This window comes from Pongo abelii, chromosome 12 (genome assembly GCF_028885655.2).
Source record: "Pongo abelii isolate AG06213 chromosome 12, NHGRI_mPonAbe1-v2.0_pri, whole genome shotgun sequence".
NCBI lineage: Eukaryota > Metazoa > Chordata > Mammalia > Primates > Hominidae > Pongo > Pongo abelii.
Window position 1 is genome coordinate 38,009,462 of NC_071997.2, and position 10,198 is coordinate 38,019,659.

Consider the following 10,198-nt stretch of genomic DNA (forward strand, 5'->3'; position numbering starts at 1 on the left):
TTCCAAATGGTTCATTAATTTTATTAAAACAATTAACCTACACATCCAAAATGTTCAATAATCCTCTTGTTAGATAATTGTATAGAAAATCATAACTAGATATATCATAGTGAAATGTTTAAAAATCAAACACTATGCGAAAATCTTGACAAAGGCAAGAGAAAAATGACTTATCAGTAGAGATCCAGAAATAAAATTAAGAAAATAAATTCACTCTCAATAGCACCAAAAGAAATAAAATATTTAAAAATAAATTTAACAAGAGAGGTATACTTGCACACAAAACATTACTACAAAACATTACAGAGAGAAAACTACAAAACATTACTGAGAGAATTAAAAAGATGAATTAAATGGAGAGATGTTCTGTGTTTATGCATTAGAACACTTAAGGTATTTCAGATGCCAATTCTTTTTGATTTGAACTATTGATTAAATACAGTCTTTATCAATACTGAAGCTGGCATTTGAACTTTTTTTGGTAGTGCAAGCCCTGAATAGCAAAAGCAACTTTTAAGAGAAGAACAAAGTTCAAATACACATACTACCCAACATTAAAACATAAAAGTGCAATAATCTACACGGTGTGATACTGGCATAAGAGCAGGCATATAGATCAATGGAATCGGCCTGAGAGTCCAGAAACAAATCCTTACATTACTGGTCACCTAATTTCCAACAAATCTCCCCTTATAAGTCAATGGGGAAAGGATAGTCTTTTCAACAAATGGTTCTGGGTCAAATGAATTTTCACAAGCAAAATAATGAATGTAAGTTTCACCTCACACCACACGCAAAAATTAATGCAAATGAATCATAGACCTAAATGTAAAAATGAAAACTGTAAATCTTCTAGAAAAAAGATAGAAGACATTTTTGCATCTTCGGGTTAAACAAAGATACGACATCAAAAGCACAATTCATAACAGAAAGAAATGATACATTGGACTTTATGAAAATTAAAAAGAGTGAGATAAAAAGTCCTCTGTTTTAAAAAAAAGAAAAAAGAAAAGACAAGGCACAGACTGAAAGAAAATATTTGCAAACCATATGCCTGATTAAAGACTTGTATCCAGAATATGCAAATAATTCTTGCAATTCAATAATAAGACAAAGAGCAGCTTAAAAAAACATGCAAAAGAGTTTTGCTCTTGACCAAAGAAGGTATAGAAATGACAGATAGACACATGAAAAGATTCTCAGCATCATTAGTCATTAGAGAAATAAAAATTAAAACCACAGTAAGATACAACTACACACACTCTAGAATGGCTATAACCAAAAAGACAGATGTTACAAGTGTTGACAAAGACAATGAGAAATTGGCTTTCTCAGAAGTTGGTAGTAATGGATTTTTTATTTAAAACTTTTAGGACTAAATATACAATTAAAAATATGCACTATTGGCTTCAACATTGTAAATTAAACTCTATGAATATTTTCCATATTCCTTCAATTAGTCATTAGACATGAAGAGCCTTCAAAACATATGAGTATAATCCTGGAAAAATCTCAAAAATATACTTAGAGGAAAGCCTTGCTGCAGGGTTTTGAAACTATCTTGTTTCAGTATTCAGGGTCATGGGGAGTGAGCCAAGATGGGGTGGTAAGCTAGAGAACCAACTACTGGGACTCAGCAATGACCTCTCTCTCCGCACTCTTCCCCCTCACTTGAACCAGAACAGCACTATTATGGTATCTTCACCTTGATTATGTATATATCAGGTTACATACAGAGGAATTAGATTAAAAGAGAGGCACATCACATTGCTAAGGCCTGAATCACGCAATTCCCTTGAGAGGGAGTTAGGTATATGAGGATGTCTTCCGACTGTTTACACCCCTTTCCCTGCAAATCTAAGGTTTCACACAGAAAGTGTTTTTCTTAAGGAGCAGGATAATCTGTGCTACTTCACTAATTTTATCTTTATTCAATAGACTTTTTGGTAGTTTGCTTAATTTGATGTGAACCTGCAGAAAGACCAAAAGGGCATGCATAGCCCCCACTAATAGGGAAGCCCAGAGACAGTGTCTAAATATCTCTCTTGTTGCTGGAGGCTTTGCATGTATCTCCACTATTTTGTGGTCAACCAGTGCCCACAGCAACACTGTATTATATTTCTAGCACCCCTAGGGTAGAAGTGCAGGGGAAAATAAAGCCTCTTTAGTTCCTAATTCCAGTTAGGTATTTCAAAAATCTAGTGTCCACCTATTGAAAGATTATTGTCCTGTATTTCTGATATGAGACTCCCTTTAGGTAGTAATGTGAATAAATTATTAAGACAGTCATTTCCATGATGCTTACTTATTCAGACACTGATGATTGGAGGTGATCCTTATGGGTAAAATATATATGACAAAAAGCCTTCAGAGAAAAAATGGCCTTAAGACTCATTTATGTCCTCATCACAATTCTAAAGCATTCCAATAGGTATATTCAAATATCATAGTAGAAATACAACTAATGTCATAGCATTTTATTTTATTTATTTATTTAAGTTACAGAAACAAAGGAAATTCATCTTTTCAAAACAATATCAAGTATCTTGAAACATGCTGATAAATCTTTCAACCTACTGTGTAGCCTTTTGGTAAAAAATATAAATGAAGAGTTTGTATTGACTGTGACTGTCTCTAACGTTGACAGAGTTTCTTATATAGAAATCTATTCTCATCAGTAAAAAATATGCTTCTACCCATTTTCACAGAGGTCTATTGCAGAGATAGTGAAATGATGCTGAGAAGGCTTTTCAGCTTCTTCAACAGCTTAATTTCAATGGCATTATATGCCACTAATAGTCCTTACTAAACAAATAAAAATATTCTATCACCTCACATAAGCCTGGATCATATATGATCCACATAAGATTATAGCAGTCATTAGAGGAGGTGTGCCAATGCTTAGAGTCTATATGAAGAATAGCAGCTTCATTGCCAGCCTTTGGGGCCTCTCCAATAAATGAAAACTTCTACAATTAGTCAAAAGGCTATTCATTTAGGAAGATTTTTGTTGAGGCTCACCAGGGTCTTTCTTCTGGTGAGAAGAAGTGAACAAGTTTCAGAACAGAGTCATGAAGTGTATAGGAATCCAATGGAAGATAGTAGTAGGGGAAATTTCTCATTTTCAATAACTACATTATGTCATACCAAAGGAAAAGATGGACAACATTTATGGTTTCTCTTTTCGTTAGCTTAAACCAAAGTGTAACTGGACAGCACCAGTTTCTCAAAATTTTCTCAAGAAAAAATTAAAATCTGAGGTTATATGGTCAACTATTTTAGGAAATGTTTCCTCAAAATCAATCATATTAGCTAACCAAAGATTCTCTGATATTCTTCCTTAAAGAAATGTACTCATGCCTAGACCAGCATCTTCCAAACTGAAGTAGCCATAGGACAATTTTATTTTTTCATCATAATACAGATCAATTTGAGAAAACTGGCATAAGCCTTATTTTCTTCTCATTCTCAGGCTTCAACAAATAGACATCAATTGAACTCCGTTACTATCTTTTTTGCTGTCCTTGTATTTATTATTCATTAATGATGCTTTATTAGTGTGTTCAGTTATGATTATACTCTACATGATATGCCTATCCTAGGAGAAATTGTATAAGGTTGTCTCCACTAAGGCTGTATGGAAGATTCCATCTTGCAGATGTGACTAATGGCATGAATATGACGTCTACACGGTGGCCAGATAGCTAGTGGTAGCCACCCAGGTACCCAGAACCTGTTTTAGTGAGTGAGAAGGGATCTACAGAGGAATTGAGTCTGATCTAAGAAAGGAAGAGAAAAGGATCCATGCTGAGCATTCAGAGGCACTATAGGAACAGAGACAGAGCATGAACTTTCGAGTCATGGATAATTGCATTTGAATTGCATTCCAGTTGCACTGCTTACTTACCAGAGGTATGGTTTCAGGCAAATTATTTTATTTCACGAGGACTTTGGTTGTCTTATCTGTAGAATAAGAATAATGACACTACCTCATTGTATTAGGCTGTTCTTGCATTCCTAAAAAGAAATACCTGAGACTTGGCAATTTATAAAGAAAAGAGGTTTAATTGGCTCACAGTTTCTGCAGGTTGTACAGGAAGTACGGCAGCATCTGCTTACGGGGTGGCCTCAGGGAGCTTTTACTCATAGCTAAAGGCAGAGCAGGAGCAGGCAGCTTACATAGCAGGAGAAGGAACAAGAGAGAGAAGTGGGAAGTGCTACACACTTTTAAACAAACACATCTCATGAGAACTCACACACCATCAAGAGAACAGCACTGGTGCTAAACCATTCATGAGAAAAATGCTCCCACGATCCAATCACCTCCCATCCACCAGGCCCCACCTCCATCTTTGGGGATTACAGTTCGACGTGAGATTTGGGCATGCACACAGGTCGAAACCACATCACTCAATATTTGGAAAGGTAAAAAAATTAATGAATATAAAGCATTTGATACATAATACATTTCTTTCTTCCCATTCCTTCCTCTTTTGTCCTAGTCATGCAGAGCACTGAACAATAGCAAAAAGTTCAATACATATGGTATCTCATATCCTTTGGGCAGTTAGGCCATTGTCCAATCCAGTAGCACTGATTACAAAAAGGAATACAAAGATACTCAAGAAGATATTTGCTCTTAAATGGGTTTTGTATATTACTCAGGGAGAATAGAGTAAATTTATTAAGGAATATTATCTCTGATTGCAGTTACTCATTCAGCCTTTAATATAACACTTTATTCAGGTGATACTTTTAGCTCATTACCCATAACTATAATAACTTTATTAATGTTACTATTAAATGAAGATAGTTTATAGATGAGTGAAATATAAAGGAAATAACTTACAAAGATCATTTTCTTAAAGCAGTACAAAGAAATCATTTCCCAGTGTAGTTAGAGGCAATACAGGGGATCTGTTTTATACACTAAATTATGAGATCTTACGAGATTCTTAATATTCACCAATTTTGATACAAGAGATATTTCAGACATATTATCTTAAAAAGTATTAACATATTTTGCATTCTAAAGAGAAAAAAGCTATCAGCAGTAAAAAGCATCAAATCACAGGACTCATTTCAATTCCAGAGGCACAAAGGACATCAGATTAAATGTTTGCTTTTTTCATATGATCCTAAATTATCACAGTTGTTTTTCTCTGATCATTTTCAAGCAAGAGTATCTTTAAGAGAAGAAAAGGGAATAATACAGCTGTGTTATAGAGAAGGCAAATTTCTGATAACCTTCCTAAGAATTTCTTTTCGTAACTTCCATTATTGTTACCTAACAGCCTCCAAATTAAGCCACGGAATTTTCCTCTAGCTCCATTCTTCTTTTTCATAATGGGGAGTCTCTGGCCTCATCTTTAATAGCACATCAACCAATCCACACTCACCTCGAGGATTACCAGCTCTCAACAGAGCAATCACTTCTGGCTTTAAATTGTAACAGCCACAGCTAAAGCTGCTGCCATTGTGACTTATGAGTTGACTTCTTTCCTGCGTGCTCTTTCAGGTGGATGGATTAAGAAATAGAAACCCATCATTTTGTGAATCTCCAGGGTGTATAGTGAAACTGTTGAAAGTTAGTGACGGTAAAACCTGCCTGAAACGATAGATGTTTGCATATCTTTTTTATTTTCTCTTTCAAACAGTATTGTAAATCTATCAATGCTAAAACTTATGGACTATGAGGGGCATTGAAGTAACTACAATGAAATAGATCTATTTTTCTTGGATAAAATTTTTCCTTTTCTCTAGGTATAACTGTATAATTCTTACCAAGATTTACCTTTTCATAAACAGAAATCATCTTATCCTCTTTAACACGTCAGTGATCAAGTTTTTTTTAATGTACAGTATTAAAAAGCACTGCATATGTTCCTACTGCTTCATCAATAAAAACATAAATGTACTGGAAAATTTGTTTCTTAGACTTAAAACCTTTGAATTTGTAAGTTTTAATTTTTGCCTACATCAAAAAATTAGTATATCTTTGTACTAACAATTAATGAGATGGGGAAGTCAGCTGGGATTAAAGGGATTATCATGACGCACATAATAAAAACAAGTATGTTTTTAAAAATGTAAAATGAACTAGAAAACAATTATTAGGGACTTCCATTATAGTTACCTAGACCATGTACCCCATAATAACAATATTATGTCTCCTTAATTTCTCTATCTTCATTTCTCTGTCTTCAGTTCCTAACAGTGTTACACAGTCATTACCCCTTGTTAAGTCAATGATCACGTCTCTGAATTTAACTAATGAAATCCCCCAACATATACACATACATACACAAGTGCATATTTGTTTCAAAAAATAGTTAAGTGTACTGGAGATCACAAACTTAAATATGTACGGGGTTCAGGCAGACAAAATAATAAGTGAGATGGGAATGGTAAAACAATTGCCCCTGTCTGCTCATCTTTTATTTTCCCACTTTTGAATGAGACACTAATTCAATTAAAATTTTCCTTTTCTCCAAACCCTCACTTTAAGAAAAGCAAAGTAAAAAGATCTGAGGTAAATGCAAAGTGACAGTGATACTTGCTCTCAGTCTCAGGAAAATGAGAACAGGTGATAAGGTCTATGGTTCCACATTGAAAGGGAGCAAGTGATTATTGAACCCCTCCAATTATTCTCCTGTGGAAAACAATAAACATATAGGCTAGCTTTTCAACTTTCATGAGAAATCTGAATGATTATGTAAAATCTGACTTTAAGATGTTTATATATGCCCAAACTTGGTTACTCAAAGAAAACAGATCTGCTGATGGAATCTGTCTCATGGAACATCACTTTACTGCCAAGAGAGCAATCTCAAATCTGGGTTATGCCAGAGGACTGAGTAAATGGGATTTAAAGGCTCACTCAAACTATATTACCAATAATACTAACAAGGATAAATCATAGTGTATTTTTATAGCTTGTAACAGAGATTTACACTCACATAATTAGCATAAATTATTAAGGTAAAAAATAAAATGATATCCTTCCACCCACGATAATATTCCCAAGATATAATGGGCTACCCTGGAGAGGGGGAGAAAAGAGAACAGACAAGTGGGCCAAAATTGAGGCTCACACTGCCTTGGTCGCAGCCCAACAACACATAGTGAGTGACAGAGTTACTGGATTATTTATTTTTTCAAAATAAAAGACTGTTCTTTCTATAGTAATGCTGTGTTTACTTTTTTTTTTTTCTGTTTTGATTTCTATTTCTTTAATCATGGATGAGGATGAATATCTTTTCAAATCACTGTTGATGTGTGTAGGTCTTTCTCTGTAACTACTTGCTTATTTCTTAGCTCATTTATTATTGGGTTCTGCCTTTTTTTTTTTTTTTCTTTGTTATTATTATTATTATACTTTAGACTCTATGGTACCTGTGCACAACGTGCAGGTAAGTTACATATGTATACATGTGCCATGCTGGTGTGCTGCACCCACCAACTTGTCATCTAGCATTAGGTATATCTCCCAATGCTATCCCTCCCCCTCCCCCCACCCCACAACAGTCCCCGAAGTGTGATGTTCCCCTTCCTGTGTCCATGTGTTCTCATTGTTCAATTCCCACCTATGAGTGAGAATATGCGGTGTTTGGTTTTTTGTTCTTGCGATAGTTTACTGAGAATGATGATTTCCAATTTCATCCATGTCCCTACAAAGGACATGAACTCATCATTTTTTATGGCTGCATAGTATTCCATGGTGTATATGTGCCACATTTTCTTAATCCAGTCTATCATTGTTGGACATTTGGGTTGGTTCCAAGTCTTTGCTATTGTGAATAATGCTGCAATAAACATACGTGTGCATGTGTCTTTATAGCAGCATGATTTATAGTCCTTTGGGTATATACCCAGTAATGGGATGGCTGGGTCAAATGGAATTTCTAGTTCTAGATCCCTGAGGAATCGCCACACTGACTTCCACAAGGGTTGAACTAGTTTACAGTCCCACCAACAGTGTAAAAGTGTTCCTATTTCTCCACATCCTCTCCAGCACCTGTTGTTTCCTGACTTTTTAATGATTGCCATTCTAATTGGTGTGAGATGGTATCTCATTGTGGTTTTGATTTGCATTTCTCTGATGGCCAGTGATGGTGAGCTTTTTTTCATGTGTTTTTTGGCTGCATAAATGTCTTCTTTTGAGAAGTGTCTGTTCATGTCCTTCGCCCACTTTTTGATGGGGTTGTTAGTTTTTTTCTTGTAAATTTGTTGGAGTTCATTGTAGATTCTGGATATTAGCCCTTTGCCAGATGAGTAGGTTGCAAAAATTTTCTCCCATTTTTTAGGTTGCCTGTTCACTCTGATGGTAGTTTCCTTTGCTATGCAGAAGCTCTTTAGTTTAATTAGATCCCATTTGTCAATTTTGGCTTTTGTTGCCATTGCTTTTGGTGTTTGAGACATGAAGTCCTTGCCCATGCCTATGTCCTGAATGGTAATGCCTAGGTTTTCTTCTAGGGTTTTTATGGTTTTAGGTCTAACATTTAAGTCTTTAATCCATCTTGAATTGATTTTTGTATAAGGTGTAAGGAAGGGATCCAGTTTCAGCTTTTTACATATGGCTAGCCAGTTTTCCCAGCACCATTTATTAAATAGGGAATCCTTTCCCCATTTCTTGTTTTTGTCAGATTGGTCAAAGATCAGATAGTTGTAGATATGTGGCATTATTTCTGAGGGCTCTGTTCTGTTCCATTGATCTATATCTCTGTTTTGGTACCAGTACCATGCTGTTTTGGTTACTGTAGCCTTGTAGTATAGTTTGAAGTCAGGTAGTGTGATGCCTCCAGCTTTGTTCTTTTGGCTTAGGATTGACTTGGCAATGCAGGCTCTTTTTTGGTTCCATATGAACTTTAAAGTAGTTTTTTCCAATTCTGTGAAGAAAGTCATTGGTAACTTGATGGGGATGGCATTGAATCTGTAAATTACCTTGTATTTTAAGTACTTTCTTAAGTAGGTAAATTAAAAGACTGCAGTTAAAAGTATTCAATCAAGAATTAAGAAGTTAATGTGACTGCATATATATATGTATATATATGTATATATATATGCAATAAATATGTATATATTGCAATATATAAAGGTGTAAGGTGTTCTGGTTCAGCAAGAAAATAGTAAGACATACAATAATGTTTATTTCATTTCGCTTACTCATAATACCAGCACAAACTGAAAAAGTGCTTATTCCCAGAGGATCACAATTGTGTAATTACATATATCGTTAAATAAAGTTTTACTTTTATTATTCAACTTTCATGGCAAATGCAAAACAAATACAGAAATACGTATGTAGGCCTGGGATATAGTAAGCACTCAGTATATATTTTGTTGAAATATTGACTGGATTATCTTACCAAGTTCAACAAAAGATTATATATTTGCCTAAGACATCTATAACTAAAATTATACAAACATATATTTGGATCTGTATGACCAACTAGAAGCCATTAATTACAGACATTGCAGCTGAAAGAAATCAATCTGAATAGAAAGATTAAAATAACAGAAAACAAATAAATAAAAACTCTAGATCAAATAGCTGTACTATTTGGATCAAAGTTGAATCCTTTGCATGTGAAATAAATTTATGTTTATTAATGTAGGATATCTCTAAAACTATTTCGCATTAGGAATATAGATAGTATGTTTGTCTTTAATAAAATTTGAAAACCCTGTAGTAAATTGATTTATTTTAAGGAATTAATTCACAGTATAAATGGCTTTAGTATTAATTTCTGTTAATTTTTATTTCAAATATTTTCTGTATATTTACACCTATTAAGGTTTTGAAACACTGGTTAAATAATGGTAAAATAAGATTTATTTCCATTTTCTTCCTCAGCAGCAGTGTTTAATGTCAAAAACATTTACTAATAGAATGTATTTACATTCTACATGAACAGACTAAACAGATGACAATAATCATTTACTGTATGCAGTACATGATGCCCAGTTCAGATGATTCTCAATGTGACTAAGGAATGATTAATGTCTCTACTGCTATGGATTAAAGAAGACTTACCAAATGGCCCATTAGATTCACATTGACAGTATTTCTATAAAATTGAATTAAATGTAGTGTTAATGCTTATAGACTTATTCATCTTTAAAACATCAAGATAATTGATAGAAAAATAAAGAAAACATGTATACTGTTAGCTTCAGTTTTTATTATTCTCATGCT